Raw genomic sequence first — 12,688 nt, 5'->3', positions numbered from 1 at the left:
AGTTTTTTGTATGTCTCTAAATAAGACAATATCAAACTGCTTCAATAAGACTGACATGAGAATACTTCAAGAAAGCTCAGAATGCCCCTAAAAACCATGATTGAGGGGCAGAAATTTCCCCCAAAATTTGGATAATTTTATTTTCATTCAATTCATTTAATTTCCATTTACATCTCTAACCCAGACTCAGCACCTGCAAGCTGGTTCCCAGAGGAAGACAAAGAAGAACACACACAAACAGCGCTGTTGTTCACACTACACTTTACCAACTCTATGCACTAATTACTTTTTGGTAACACTTTATAATGACGTTCAGTCGTAAGTCATTTATAAGCCTTTAGTTAATGATGAACTAACCATTTACAAAGCATTAATGAATGCTATATTAACATATCACACATGTGTTGTAAGTCATCTATAAACCTTTAGTAAATTAATTGTTCCTCACCTGTTATAAATGATGTGTTAATCATTTACAATTCATTTACAAGGCTTTCTGCATCCCCTAATCTAAAGTGTAAACCATTCATCACACATACATGTTTGTACATACAAGGGGGTAGCTCTGTTTGTCAAAAGTGAAGCCAATGCGGAAGTGTCCTCTTTGCCTGTAGGGGGCGACCCATTGGTTTGTGGACTTCTATTTTGAAGCCTCAGTAAACACTTTCCTAATTAGTTTATGTCTCAATCGGTAGTTTCAGACTATGTTGTCGTTGCAGACTATGTTTTGGGGCATGATTGACAGGTCGCTTGTCCACTGATCACACAGCTCACCGATCATGGACCAATAGCAGGCCGTGCTCTGTGGGAAACCCCTGGTCTCGTGTCAAGATCCAAGATGGCAATAGCCAAAATGCCATACATGAGGCGTCAAAACCGAAGTCCACAAGCCAATGGGTCGCCCCCTCCAGGCCATTCGAAATAATGCAGGTTTAAGTGCACTTCTGCATTGGCTTCAATTCTGACAGAGCGACCCCCTTGTATGTAACACATTTATGTGGGACGGTTTACACTTTAGATTAGGGGATGCAGAAAGCCTTGTAAATTAATTGTAAATGATTTAGGCATAATTTATTACAGGTGAGGAACACTTAATTTACTTAGGTTTATAGATTACTTACAATACATTTGTGATATATTAACATAACACTTAATTATCTACAAATGCGTATGAATGTTTTATAAATGATTAGTTAATCATTAACTAAAGGCGTATAAATGACTTACGACTGAATGCTATTATAAAGTGTTACCCAGCAAACACACACACACACACACACACACACACACACACACACACACACACACACACACACACACACACACCAATGACAACAATAACAGTATCTGTATCTGAGGGAGACAGTCAAAGATAGCAAAATAAAATAAGAATACAACAAAAATAGAATAGGTAAGTAAACCATATACATTAAAATACGATATATACCAATGGCACGTAAACATACATTGGATAGCCTACAACATTATCTGGCCTTGGTATTTTACCCATTTTAGGGTGTAGTCTTCGAGTCTGTCATTCTTTCTATAGAAGAGTTGTTCATATGAGGCCACCTTTTCAAGCTCTACTCCACATCCTCTCAGTAAAGCCTGTCTACCCACCATTATGGCCGTTTGGATCACTTCTGCATTTCCACAGTCTTTCACAACTAATGGGTCACCAGCACATATAACCTGGGAGAAAACTCAAAGGGCTCTATCTTCCCAAAAGCGCTAATTTAGCGTTTGCGCTCGTTTAACGCCATGGGCAATGCAAATTGGGGGCGGACACAAGCGCATGCCTGTGATAATTGTACTGGGCATAGGCTGCCACAAGCTAAAGCAGGCGTTTCAGTGCTAAAATCTGGGATAGATGGCATTACCCTATCGTCAGCAGCGTGCAATTACTTTGCGCTAACAGCTTTGAAAAGGACCTCTTCCGTGCAAATACCTCGCGCTCTCGGAGCGCACCCGTAATCTCCGTGCAGAGCAGCGCAAAGTAGAATTCCTTTTGGAGATGTCATTACGCACAGCCTAGACATCAAATTATGCTGCTAAAATTGGGTATTAGCAGATAATTCAGTGAGGCAATGAACTATAACTCACTGAGAAACTTTTATCACATCGCAAAGAGGGAAATGAATTGAGAAAACTTGGACAATGGACATAGGCTATTTACCTCCATAACCCGAAGCGTCGCTGGCACCACAGACGATCTGTCAATAAGCTCCCTCTGTCCTCGCACAAGTGAGTACTCTATTACGCATGGAGAGAATTACAGCATATTGCATGCCTCGCGCAAACAGCCATTGTGAGACGGGAATCTGATTGGTTTTCATTGACGTAATGCCCAGCATTGCCTGGCCATGCCTGTGAATAATTCTGGTAGTTAAGACCGCCCAAATCCCGTTTGCGCAGGCATTTTGGAGTGCAGATGATTTTTGGCACGGCTCTAATTTGCATCTGCGACACGTGCCGTGAACATTTCCGCATCCCGGCCGAGGATTGCATCTCCAACATATTTTGGGGCTGTTTTAACTTAGAAATCAGGGAGGTCATGTCTACCAGACAATTATATCACTTTTAAACAGTTACATTTCTGTATAAATCAGTATGTTCCCGTGAGGTGGGAATGCTTTTTTTTGCTGCTGGGTGGGGGAGCAAAACTCGGCAGAACACCTGGCGGACGGCGCAAGGCGGAGTGCTATCTTCCCTGCCTTAAGGCACGCGCAAACAGGTGCGCAAGCAGGTGCGCAAACAGGTGCGATTAGGCCTTTTTAAGGCCTAATTGATGTAGTCTAGATAAGCATAAGATGCTAGCTTGTCGGGAAGGGGGCAAAATAACGTTCCAAACATAGGTTAATTTTTGGCAAAGGGATGGATGGATTATTAATTTCCCTTATGCCCAAGGTCACATGCTCTCTTAATTAAATAAAAAAAATATATAATATAATAAAACATATAGGGAAATACATCATCTTAGTCTCGTGTGTTGAACAGAGTTGTGATTAAATGTTTGGTTGGGCCCCGGTTTTGTGGCAAAGTCCGCTATTGCCCTACTAACTGAGTTGGGCATTCGGGGACGGAGCCTGAAGCTTGCGGTTAGCAACATGTCTCAGGCAGCAGAACGAGCAAGTGCACATGGCTGTGGCTAAGGAGGAAACATGCTAGCTGGGGAGCTCGCTAAGGTAAGATTGATTGTTTGTTGTTGGTCATGATTGACGGTCCGCATCAACAGGGCTGAATCATTGACAGTGGTGGTGTAGTTAAGAATGTCATACCGAACCGACCTGGATAGCTAGGCTTATATAGTGAGGTAATATGCAGTTGTGCGGTGGTAGCATGGAGGGGGGTGTTTCCAGGATGCTGGATTACACCGTTAAGCCTTCTTGAGGTGTCGTGGGCCTAACTTAACGAAACATCGGTGAAGGAAGGTGCCCACTTGAAAACCTCAATGACATGCTTCATACTGCTGTTGGCTAGGGTAGTATAAGTGATTTGTGTCTTGTTTATTGGATTGGGTTCTCTTTTACCCCTCCCGCGGGCAACGTTGCAGATAGAGTAGTAAGGCTGATCCGTAGCGGCTTCTGGGACGTGAGTCGGGGTCTTAATTGGCCTCGGCTGGGTCTACTGGGCGAGGGTGTATGATGTTGACAGACCCGAAACACCTTACGACCCCAGATAACATCACTGATGACACGTCCTAGCGCATGCGGTAGTAGTGTATTTGAGAATGTAGAATCCTGGCTTGCCTCTGGCCAGTGACACTTAGGAAAGACTAGGTGACAACCAAGTATAGTTTGGTGACGAGCTGGAGAGACAGTTGACGGCCGGAGAGACGGCAACCCGGTACGGGATGGGATTAGCACCCCATCTTGGCTCTCTCGTGAGGGAGAAATCCACAAACGCTACGGATTAGCCTCCTGAAAATCTGCGCAAGATCGGCGCGGCCTGGGGTCCTCCAGGCTAGAGCGAGGTGCTCGACGCAGGTAAATGACGTGCAGCGCACAGGCCCTCTTGAGGCGTCCTTGAGGCATCCCTTCAGCCTCTGGATTGCCTTTGACATGAGGGGGGTCTGGTGAGACGAAGGAGGAGCACGGCCGGGAGAAACCCACAGAGCCTAGATCCTCCATGCACCGAAGGGCCAATACTGCGGCGTAGCACTAGCTCTATTGCAGCGGATTGGGTTCTCTTTTACCCCTCCCGCGGGCAACGTTGCAGATAGAGTAGTAAGGCTGATCCGTAGCGGCTTCTGGGACGTGAGTCGGGGTCTTAATTGGCCTCGGCTGGGTCTACTGGGCGAGGGTGTATGATGTTGACAGACCCGAAACACCTTACGACCCCAGATAACATCACTGATGACACGTCCTAGCGCATGCGGTAGTAGTGTATTTGAGAATGAATGAATTAGTTTGTCAGGCTGTTAGCTTGTTTTATTCTGGATTGGGCTTCTAAATGTGTTTTTCCTTGGATTTTGGCACAAGGGATAGTAACATCTTGTCCTGTGTATTAATTAATAATAATTGGTTGGGCCCCGGAAGATTTTCAGATTTCAAAGTGGGCCGCGACATTCTTAAAGTGTAACTAACCCCCAAACACTTTTTTTCAGCTTTTAACCATATGGCTTTTGGGGTGGTGTGTGAAGAATTGTGTGTGAAAAATGTGGCCTTCTGTGTCACAATTATTTTTAGGGCACAAGGCCTCATGCCAGGGCACAAACCCATTGCTCTATTGACATCATGAAGAGTGAGTGTTCTGAAATGTGTGTTAAAATGAGCCAACTACACATCATTTTCATAGACTACATTAAACTGAGACCACTGTCAGTTGCTTCTGACAGTAGTAGGGTGGTAGCAGAGGACAGCTGCCAAGGTGGCCAATTGTAAAATAGCAAAGTTTTGGACCAACGTTGCTATGTTACAATTTCGGCTCCAAAATTGTAAAATGGTAACATACGTTCATACAGGAGTGGGCGTGGTTTCCGGAGATTTTAGGTTTAGGGTTAGGGTCTGGGAGAGGTTAGAAAACCTAAAATCTCCGGAAACCATACCCACCCCTGTATAAACGTACATTACCATTTTACAATTTCGGAGCCGAAATTGTAACATAGCTATGTTGGTCCAAAAACGTAGTTATAAAAAAAAAGAGGAGATGGTGTACCTCCACAAATAGATGCAGGGTCGTAGAGAACTGGGAAGCTTGAAACCGCTATGATAAGCTTCTCCTTCATATCTTGTCCATGGATGTATTATGAAGAACGACCTGGGCCCTTTCTCAATACCAAGAATGCATTGTTGTTCTTGTGTTCTTGGGGAGAACGTTCTTTCTAGTCGTTCTTGGAAGAATGAACTCGCTAGGTCACAAGCATACATAACGCGGCCCTTTCTAAATATGGGTTCGGTCTGTTCTTGTGTCCCTGTGAAACGTCATCAGTCGCAGCCCAAGTACTGTTCCAATGCAAAGTTCACATTTCGCCAAGAACCCTTAAAATTCCCGGATGTGTTCTCGACACACCCCCTTTACTGAGGATGATTTCTGGCTGGTGGCTTCATTTCGACATAAGCGGAGGAGCTGAATGCAGCAGAAGACGCCATAAGCTCAGGTAGGTTTTTTACAATTTAAAGTTTTATTTCATCACTAATGTAATTTCTGACGATATGTGATGCCTACGAGCAGGGTATTGGGTTTCAATCATTGCCACTTTACGAAAGTTTGTGGTGAAAAGTGGAGCAAAAATAAATGTTAAAAAGCTGGTTCTCTTGTATGGAGTTGAACTCCATTTAAAAGTGGCTAACGTTATTGGTGGCTTTATTGGCAAACTACACCTCGTAGAATATGAATTTAGTTAGTGTGTGAACCGTTAGTGTCTACTATAAACACCAAGCAGCACCAAAATGTCAACTTTTCCTATCGTTACTTGTTAGCCCGTTAGTCGCGGCTTGTTTACATTAACATTGCATCCATTACATATCGAGCCCCATGTAGTCACAACACGGACCTCAGCTCAGGCAAGAATGGCAGAGGAAAGCGTGCAAAACCCACAATTGTAAGATTATCTGAATTTTCGTGCCACTGCTCTCATTACATACATTTATGAGGAAATTGTATAGCAAAGCTAGCGTAACATCTCTGGCAATGTTATTAAGCAGAGTACTACTGACGTTAACACAGCTGTTATTCTGTCATTACGTTCTGTGTATAAAATCAAGGGACTGCTGACCAAACCACGGCCCTCATCCAATTCAGAGGCGCCAACGAGACCCTCTTCACTGGGAGGAAATACACAGCCACAAATGGATGGGAGTGAGTAATGTTCTTTTGTGTGTGTGTGTGTGTGTGTGTGTGTGTGTGTGTGTGTGTGTGTGTGTGTGTGTGTGTGTGTGTGTGTGTGTGTGTGTGTGCCTGCCAGAGGTGATGGTCCATTTGTGTGTTTGGCTGTGTCCAACTTGACAGCCTAGAAGAGTGGGGTGCACCAGAAAAAGAAAGAAAACAAATACTATTTGTTTTCTTATAGTATCTATTTAATACATAGGCCTGCTACTATATAAAGCAAGTACATATTATAGAACAAAGCACTCGTGACAGGCAAAGAAGTAGTACAGTTGACAGTTATGATGTAAGTTAGTTATCAAGTTAAACACCATTACTAATACTAACAATAATAACTGATTTGTAGAACTGTCACTCAATTATTCCCTGCATGCATACTGCCATGCACACCCAACTGCAATACTGTCTTCAGGCTGAATTTCTGCATTATCATACTCATACCATAATTACATCATAGTCAATAGTCTCTGTCAGCGTGTGTGTTATTCACTGTAATATCTCTGTCAGGTGCTGTGTTATTCAGTTATGTTTAAATTGTTATAATTTTTTCTTTGCCCAGTGTTTTCATCCAAAAATCTGGCTTGCCCATAACAGCCAAGCAGGCCATGAAAAAATGGAACAACCTGAAGGAGAGGTACAAGGTAACATAGCATCGCATGTATCTACTTTTCAGCATTGAAGTGGTAGGGCATGCCTGAGACTAACTGCAGTTAGGTTAGCCAAGATAATATGCAACTCTTTTGACTAGTAGGGAAAATGTACAGTATTATACAGATGCAATGGCCAAGCACAAATAACTTGTCAAACAGATGTGGAATTCATCGGCTCAAAAAAGTCAAACTGAAAACAAATAGTCAATTGGTATTACACAATGTTTTTGGCATTAGTATTTCAGCTTCCATAATTATTGTAAGTCAAAATAGCTGTTGTATAATAACTTCACATGAAGTGAATGTATAGCAGGATAGCGCTCCAACAAACACAACATTTTGTGAAGCCATTCAAGCTTAGTTTTCACAGTCCTCTTTCATTTCAATATGGTTTTATTTCTCAGGATCTTAGGGACCCTCCCTGCAGGGAAGGAAGTAAAGAAGGGTGGGGTGACGGCCTGCCACCTGGAAGTGGTACAGCATAATGGATGCTGTCCTCCAGGGGCAGCACTCAGTCAATCCGACTGGTAGTGGTTAATCTATCTGCCACTACAGGTGGTGTTGTCACCTCCTCCCCCTCTTCCCCTCCCAAGCCACCTAAGAAGAAGGCCAGGGTCGGTGAAGGCCTTCTTCAGCTGATGAAGGAGCAGGCAGAGAAGGTAAAATGGTAAATGGTAAATGGTAAATGGCCTGCATTTATATAGCGCTTTTATCCAAAGCGCTTTACAGTCAGTAGGTACATTCACCCATTCACACACCGATGGCGGCAGGTTACCACTCAGGGTGCTGGCACACCAACGGGAGCAATTTGGGGTTCAGTGTCTTGCCCAAGGACACTTCGACATGCAGACAGGAGGACCCGGGAATCGAACCACCGACCTCTTTTATCCAAAGCGATTAGTGGACGACCCGCTCTACCTCCTGAGCTACAGACGCCCCAGGAGGAAAGAGAGCAGCAGGCAGTGGCAAGGGAGGCCAGGGAGAGAGCAGCCTCAGAGAGAGCAGAGCGCTACTTGTCTCTTTTTGAGAAACTTGTTGATAAAATTGTAAAAACTCTTTATTTTATTTTTATATGGGAATATGCAGAAAAACAAATTTAATATTTAAGTTACAGGGTTAAAAAGTTGGGAGACCGACTTTATTTTATTTTTTTACATGATGGAATGTGCAGAAACGTTAATATGTTTACAATTACTGTGTAGACTGGCTTTATTTATTCAGAAAAACTCAGGAGAGACCTTTTTTTCAAATAAATATACTGTATCCCATCATTTCAAGTTTGAGAGGCTGCAATGTTTACAGTTATGCAGTTTAACCGATTGTGGACTCCTGTACTCTGTTCCATTAAAGTGGATTCAGTTGTAAAAGGAACTGGCTTGGTTTAGTCTCTTAGAACAGACGAGTTGGCTTCCGCAATTTTCAAATGCTTCCACCATACCGTCTGTACTTCGTGGGGGAGAATCATGCACCAACCGGAATGGGAAGTAGAAAGGCGGGTTTTCCGCTCATTAGTCCAATCAGAATCCAATATGCCGCATTTTTCGTGGACACACGTGTCGTGATTGGTCGGATTCCGTCGAACTTCTTTCCTGTCTGAAGGTTTTTTTCCCAACTTCCTTGTGCATGTTCTGGGGGTGTAACGTACAGACTGTGTATAGCTGCATTCGCCGGATGTAGATGAAACAGTCTGTTTTAAGAGACTAGGCTTGGTTGTACGTCACTTTTTCAGGGGTAAAAAAAAGAAAAAAGTAACTAGTAAAGTAACTAATTACTTTTGAAAAAAGTAATCAGTAAAGTAACTTTTATTACTTTTTTAAGGAGTAATCAGTAATCGTAACTAATTACTTTTCCAGAGTAACTTGCCCAACACTGGTCATCACGGCCCGATCGGACAAGAAGGGCAGAGAAGTAATTGTCAGGTACGAATCCGTAGCCCTGGATGTCCAGCTGTTGCAAGTTATAGCGACTCTCTCTGCTGACATCAGTGAAGTTGAGACGTTCTTTTTCACCTCTTCATACAGCTTTGGGATTGCCACTTCACTCAGCTGTTTGCGGTAGCACGTAGCGTGGTTCAAGTGACTTAACGAGGCTTCGGAAGCCGACATTTTCTACAACGCAGTACAGCCGCAAAATCTTTGCAAATAAAGCCAGAGCCGATGTTATTTTCTGTGCACGTGGAGAAGTGGATGGAAGCTTGCACGCAAATGCTTTCTCCAGCGAGGCTTGTTGCTGCTTTGAGATGTGGCGCGGCGCCTTGAATAGAGCAGCCTCCTCCAGGTTTGTTTTTTCAGTCTGAAGCATGGTCTGAAAAGCACAACGAGACCTCGCGAGATCTGGCTGCGATCACGTTGCGCCAAGAACTAAACCACGCGAGACTAACGGGTAAAAAAAATACAAAATAAAATATCGGGGTAAAATGCATTTTAACACGTTCACTGCCATTGACGAGTCAACTCGTCAAGCAGAAACCAACGGTTGACTGCCAATGACGAGTCAACTCGTCAAAAAAAAAAAAAAAAAAATTTGACGGTGGGACGTGGATCCAAGCTCCCTACGTCTCCTATAAAAATATGGGAGCCACTGAACGTGTACAACCCATTCCACCGACCCACTAAGTGGCGACAGTGCTCTCCAGACTAGAAAAAGCCGAGCCAAAACTGCAGGGGAACGCGCGAGGAAACCATTCTCATACTGTAAAATGGATTGGCGAAAACGCTTTCGCTTTCGCGCTGGGAGCTGGCGGTGGGGGATTGCAAATTTGCATAATAGATTATGGGTGCAACACACTTTGAAACACCGGCAGAAAGCCCACAATCGCACGCAGCTTCATTCCAGCTGAGCTCACAACCGAAACGAACGAGCCCCATGCAGACTCGCCCAAAGAGCGGCCGCCAGCAGCCAGGCAGCACAGACAGGCAGAGCCTCGCTTGTACCGCTGCAGCCACGGAGGGAGGAGAACACACACGGAGGGAGGAGTTTGAAGGAGAGGGGGGTTTCCTGCTGCTATGGAGGAAATTACTGTTCAAAACTATTGTATGTCTGACGTCTTACGCCAAAAATAAATGGTTAAAGTGACTGTTCTATCGAATTTCACAAAAAGCCATTTATCTCAGCTTAAATTTTCGAACGCTGAAACCATGCTGTATTCAACTGCTAATGTCTACATAACTACTAACTCTACAAACTAACTCTTTTAGACAGAGAAAGCACACATTCTATTAGTTATTTTGAGATATTTTGTGTTCACAAAATCCTAACAGAAAAGAATCCTCGGCTCTTGAAAGATGAGCCAGAATCCTCAAAAAAACGCCTTGGCAGAAGCTACCTACAGTAAAAAAAAAACTGCTGGCAGTGAATGTGTTAAAAGATCGATACTGGGATTTATGTATCGATACTTGTTCCTTCACATGAATATGGATTCAATATCGACCCGTCCTTATTTGTCACACGAACACACCCAACACATGCATGCGGCCACACACACACCCATGCTGACGGTGGCCGGTTAAAAACAGTCTCTGCATTTATCCCATCCGGGCTTTTCCTTCCTAAGCGGGGCAGGCCAGGAGCAGTGGGCAGCTTTCTTGTGTACAGCGGGGGGCAGGCCAGGAGCAGTGGGTAGCTTTCTTGTGTACAGCGATACAGGCATTGGCAATGTGGATGAAGTGAGGAGTGAGGAGAGTGCCGTCCTTCAGTCTGAGGAAGAAGACAATGATGATGTTGGTGACCTTCATGAGTTATCAAATGAAGAGTATAAGCACAGCAAAGCCATGAAAGGTCCTAAACCCGGATGGCAAACTGAAGAATTATCACTTCATGTTGATGAAATGCATGCCAGTGAAGGCAAACATGAAGAGGTCACCAGCAATCTAAATAGCAGAAAACCTGTATTCGATCATGAGGCTTACCTGCATGAAGAAAATGTGGATTTAGAAGACCTTCCCTAGTCAACAAGCCAAACTGAAGAATCATCGCTTGATGTTGATGGGGAAAATGCAAGTGAAAGTAATCATGATCATAACGTCAAACCAAAGTACAGGCCTACTCAACCTGGATGAAAGACTTTCAACAATCAGATTAAGAGGGAGGAATGGCACAAGATCAAGCCCACTTCTGGTTCCTCCAAACTCAAGAAGTCGTGGACACGTGTAATATACAGGAGCTTTCAAAAGCATAACCCTTGCTGTTCTCTTGCATTCAAATACATGCATTTTAGAGAACCAAACAGCGGAAAAAATCAGCACCCCACTTCAAAATAAAAGCAGTGTGCATGTTCTCCTGCAAAGCCAGATAGAGCTTCGAGATGCCACATAAACCCTCAAAGAACTCAAAAACAATTGGACTTTATGTATCTTGAACAGGTTAGGTCAAACATTTGCAGAATGAGACGAGATCGCGGCCAGTCAGCAATACGAAGAGAGGGAAGATCACCAAGGCAATCACAAGTGGGGTCAGCAATGCCTTTTATAAGGAGCTAGAAAAAACGCCACTCTTGGAGCTTATTGCTGGTAACCTCAGCCGAGCACTGTCTAAAGACATTCTAAAGGCAGTGTCAGCTGAGATAAACAAAGGCACAAGGTGATGACATGCTGATGGAGCTGATTTTGACACAGCAAATATTTGAAAAAAGAGTCCCGCACACTGTTTAAGTTGCAATCAAATTTGTTTTACTGTGACGTTTCGGTCACCGACCTTTTTCAAACAAACATTTGACAGAGGTGAGAAAACCATCTTAAACAGGGGCTGGCTATTTCGTTGTAGCCAATCCAAGCTCCCCACGGAGACTGCCGTTCAGCTCTGACAAGACAAGTCAATTACCTAAAAGGTACAACACTGATCGAGTGATCTGTACAAATAAACATTTTACAAATACACTTCAATGGGTGAATAAATAAGGTGAAGCTTCACAGGGAAATAGACAGAAAGACAATGATAATAAATAGACAAAAAGGCATAATAGTACAGTGGTTAGTTTAGGCCAGACTGTCTTCAATTAAATCCTGAGAAACAGGGACCCCGCAGTGAAAAATTAAAGGGGGAACCTGCACGCAGATAGCCTATACACAGAGTGAGCAAGCGAAAAAATGAATAATAACAAGAGATAAATAGATGATAAATTAATGATGATAACAGTGTGCGGGACTCTTTTTTCACTTATTACGGACTTTTTCGTCTTTGCCCGACGCACCTGTCCTGAAAGATGTGCGGAGTTTCTCTTCAATCGACACAGCAAATATTGAAAGAGGCCGACAGTGGTTTTATCTTTTACCCAGGCTACATACAGCACCTGCAAGTCGATCCGTTTGGTGTCAACTTATACACGGAGTTGAGCATCTCCGCAAAAGTTCCCCAGTGACCCTCTTCCTTGATGCCACTGGTGGGGTTGTGTGCCGGCTCCCAAACCAACCCAATAGAGTGCTATACTATGCACTTTGTTTGTCAGGTGCTGCAAAGGACAAACCTCCATTTCTGTGAAATGGTCACCAATGATCATATTGTGTCCAATCTGTCCTTTTGGTTGATGAAGTTTTTGACGAAAGTCAGACGGATGTCACCAACATCAGCCAAGTGGAAATGGACTACAGTTCCCAGCAAGCAATGACAGACCCGGACCAATCGAGAGAGCCCGATAAAATGTTAGTTGCTTTGCCGCTTTGCCACTTTGCCACTGAAATCCCCACGAGGATAACTAAATGGTTGTAATCAAGGTA

The sequence above is a fragment of the Poromitra crassiceps genome (genome assembly GCF_964638095.1).
Source record: "Poromitra crassiceps genome assembly, chromosome: 11".
In the NCBI taxonomy this organism is placed as follows: domain Eukaryota; kingdom Metazoa; phylum Chordata; class Actinopteri; order Beryciformes; family Melamphaidae; genus Poromitra; species Poromitra crassiceps.
Note: the sequence above shows the minus strand (reverse complement) of the source record.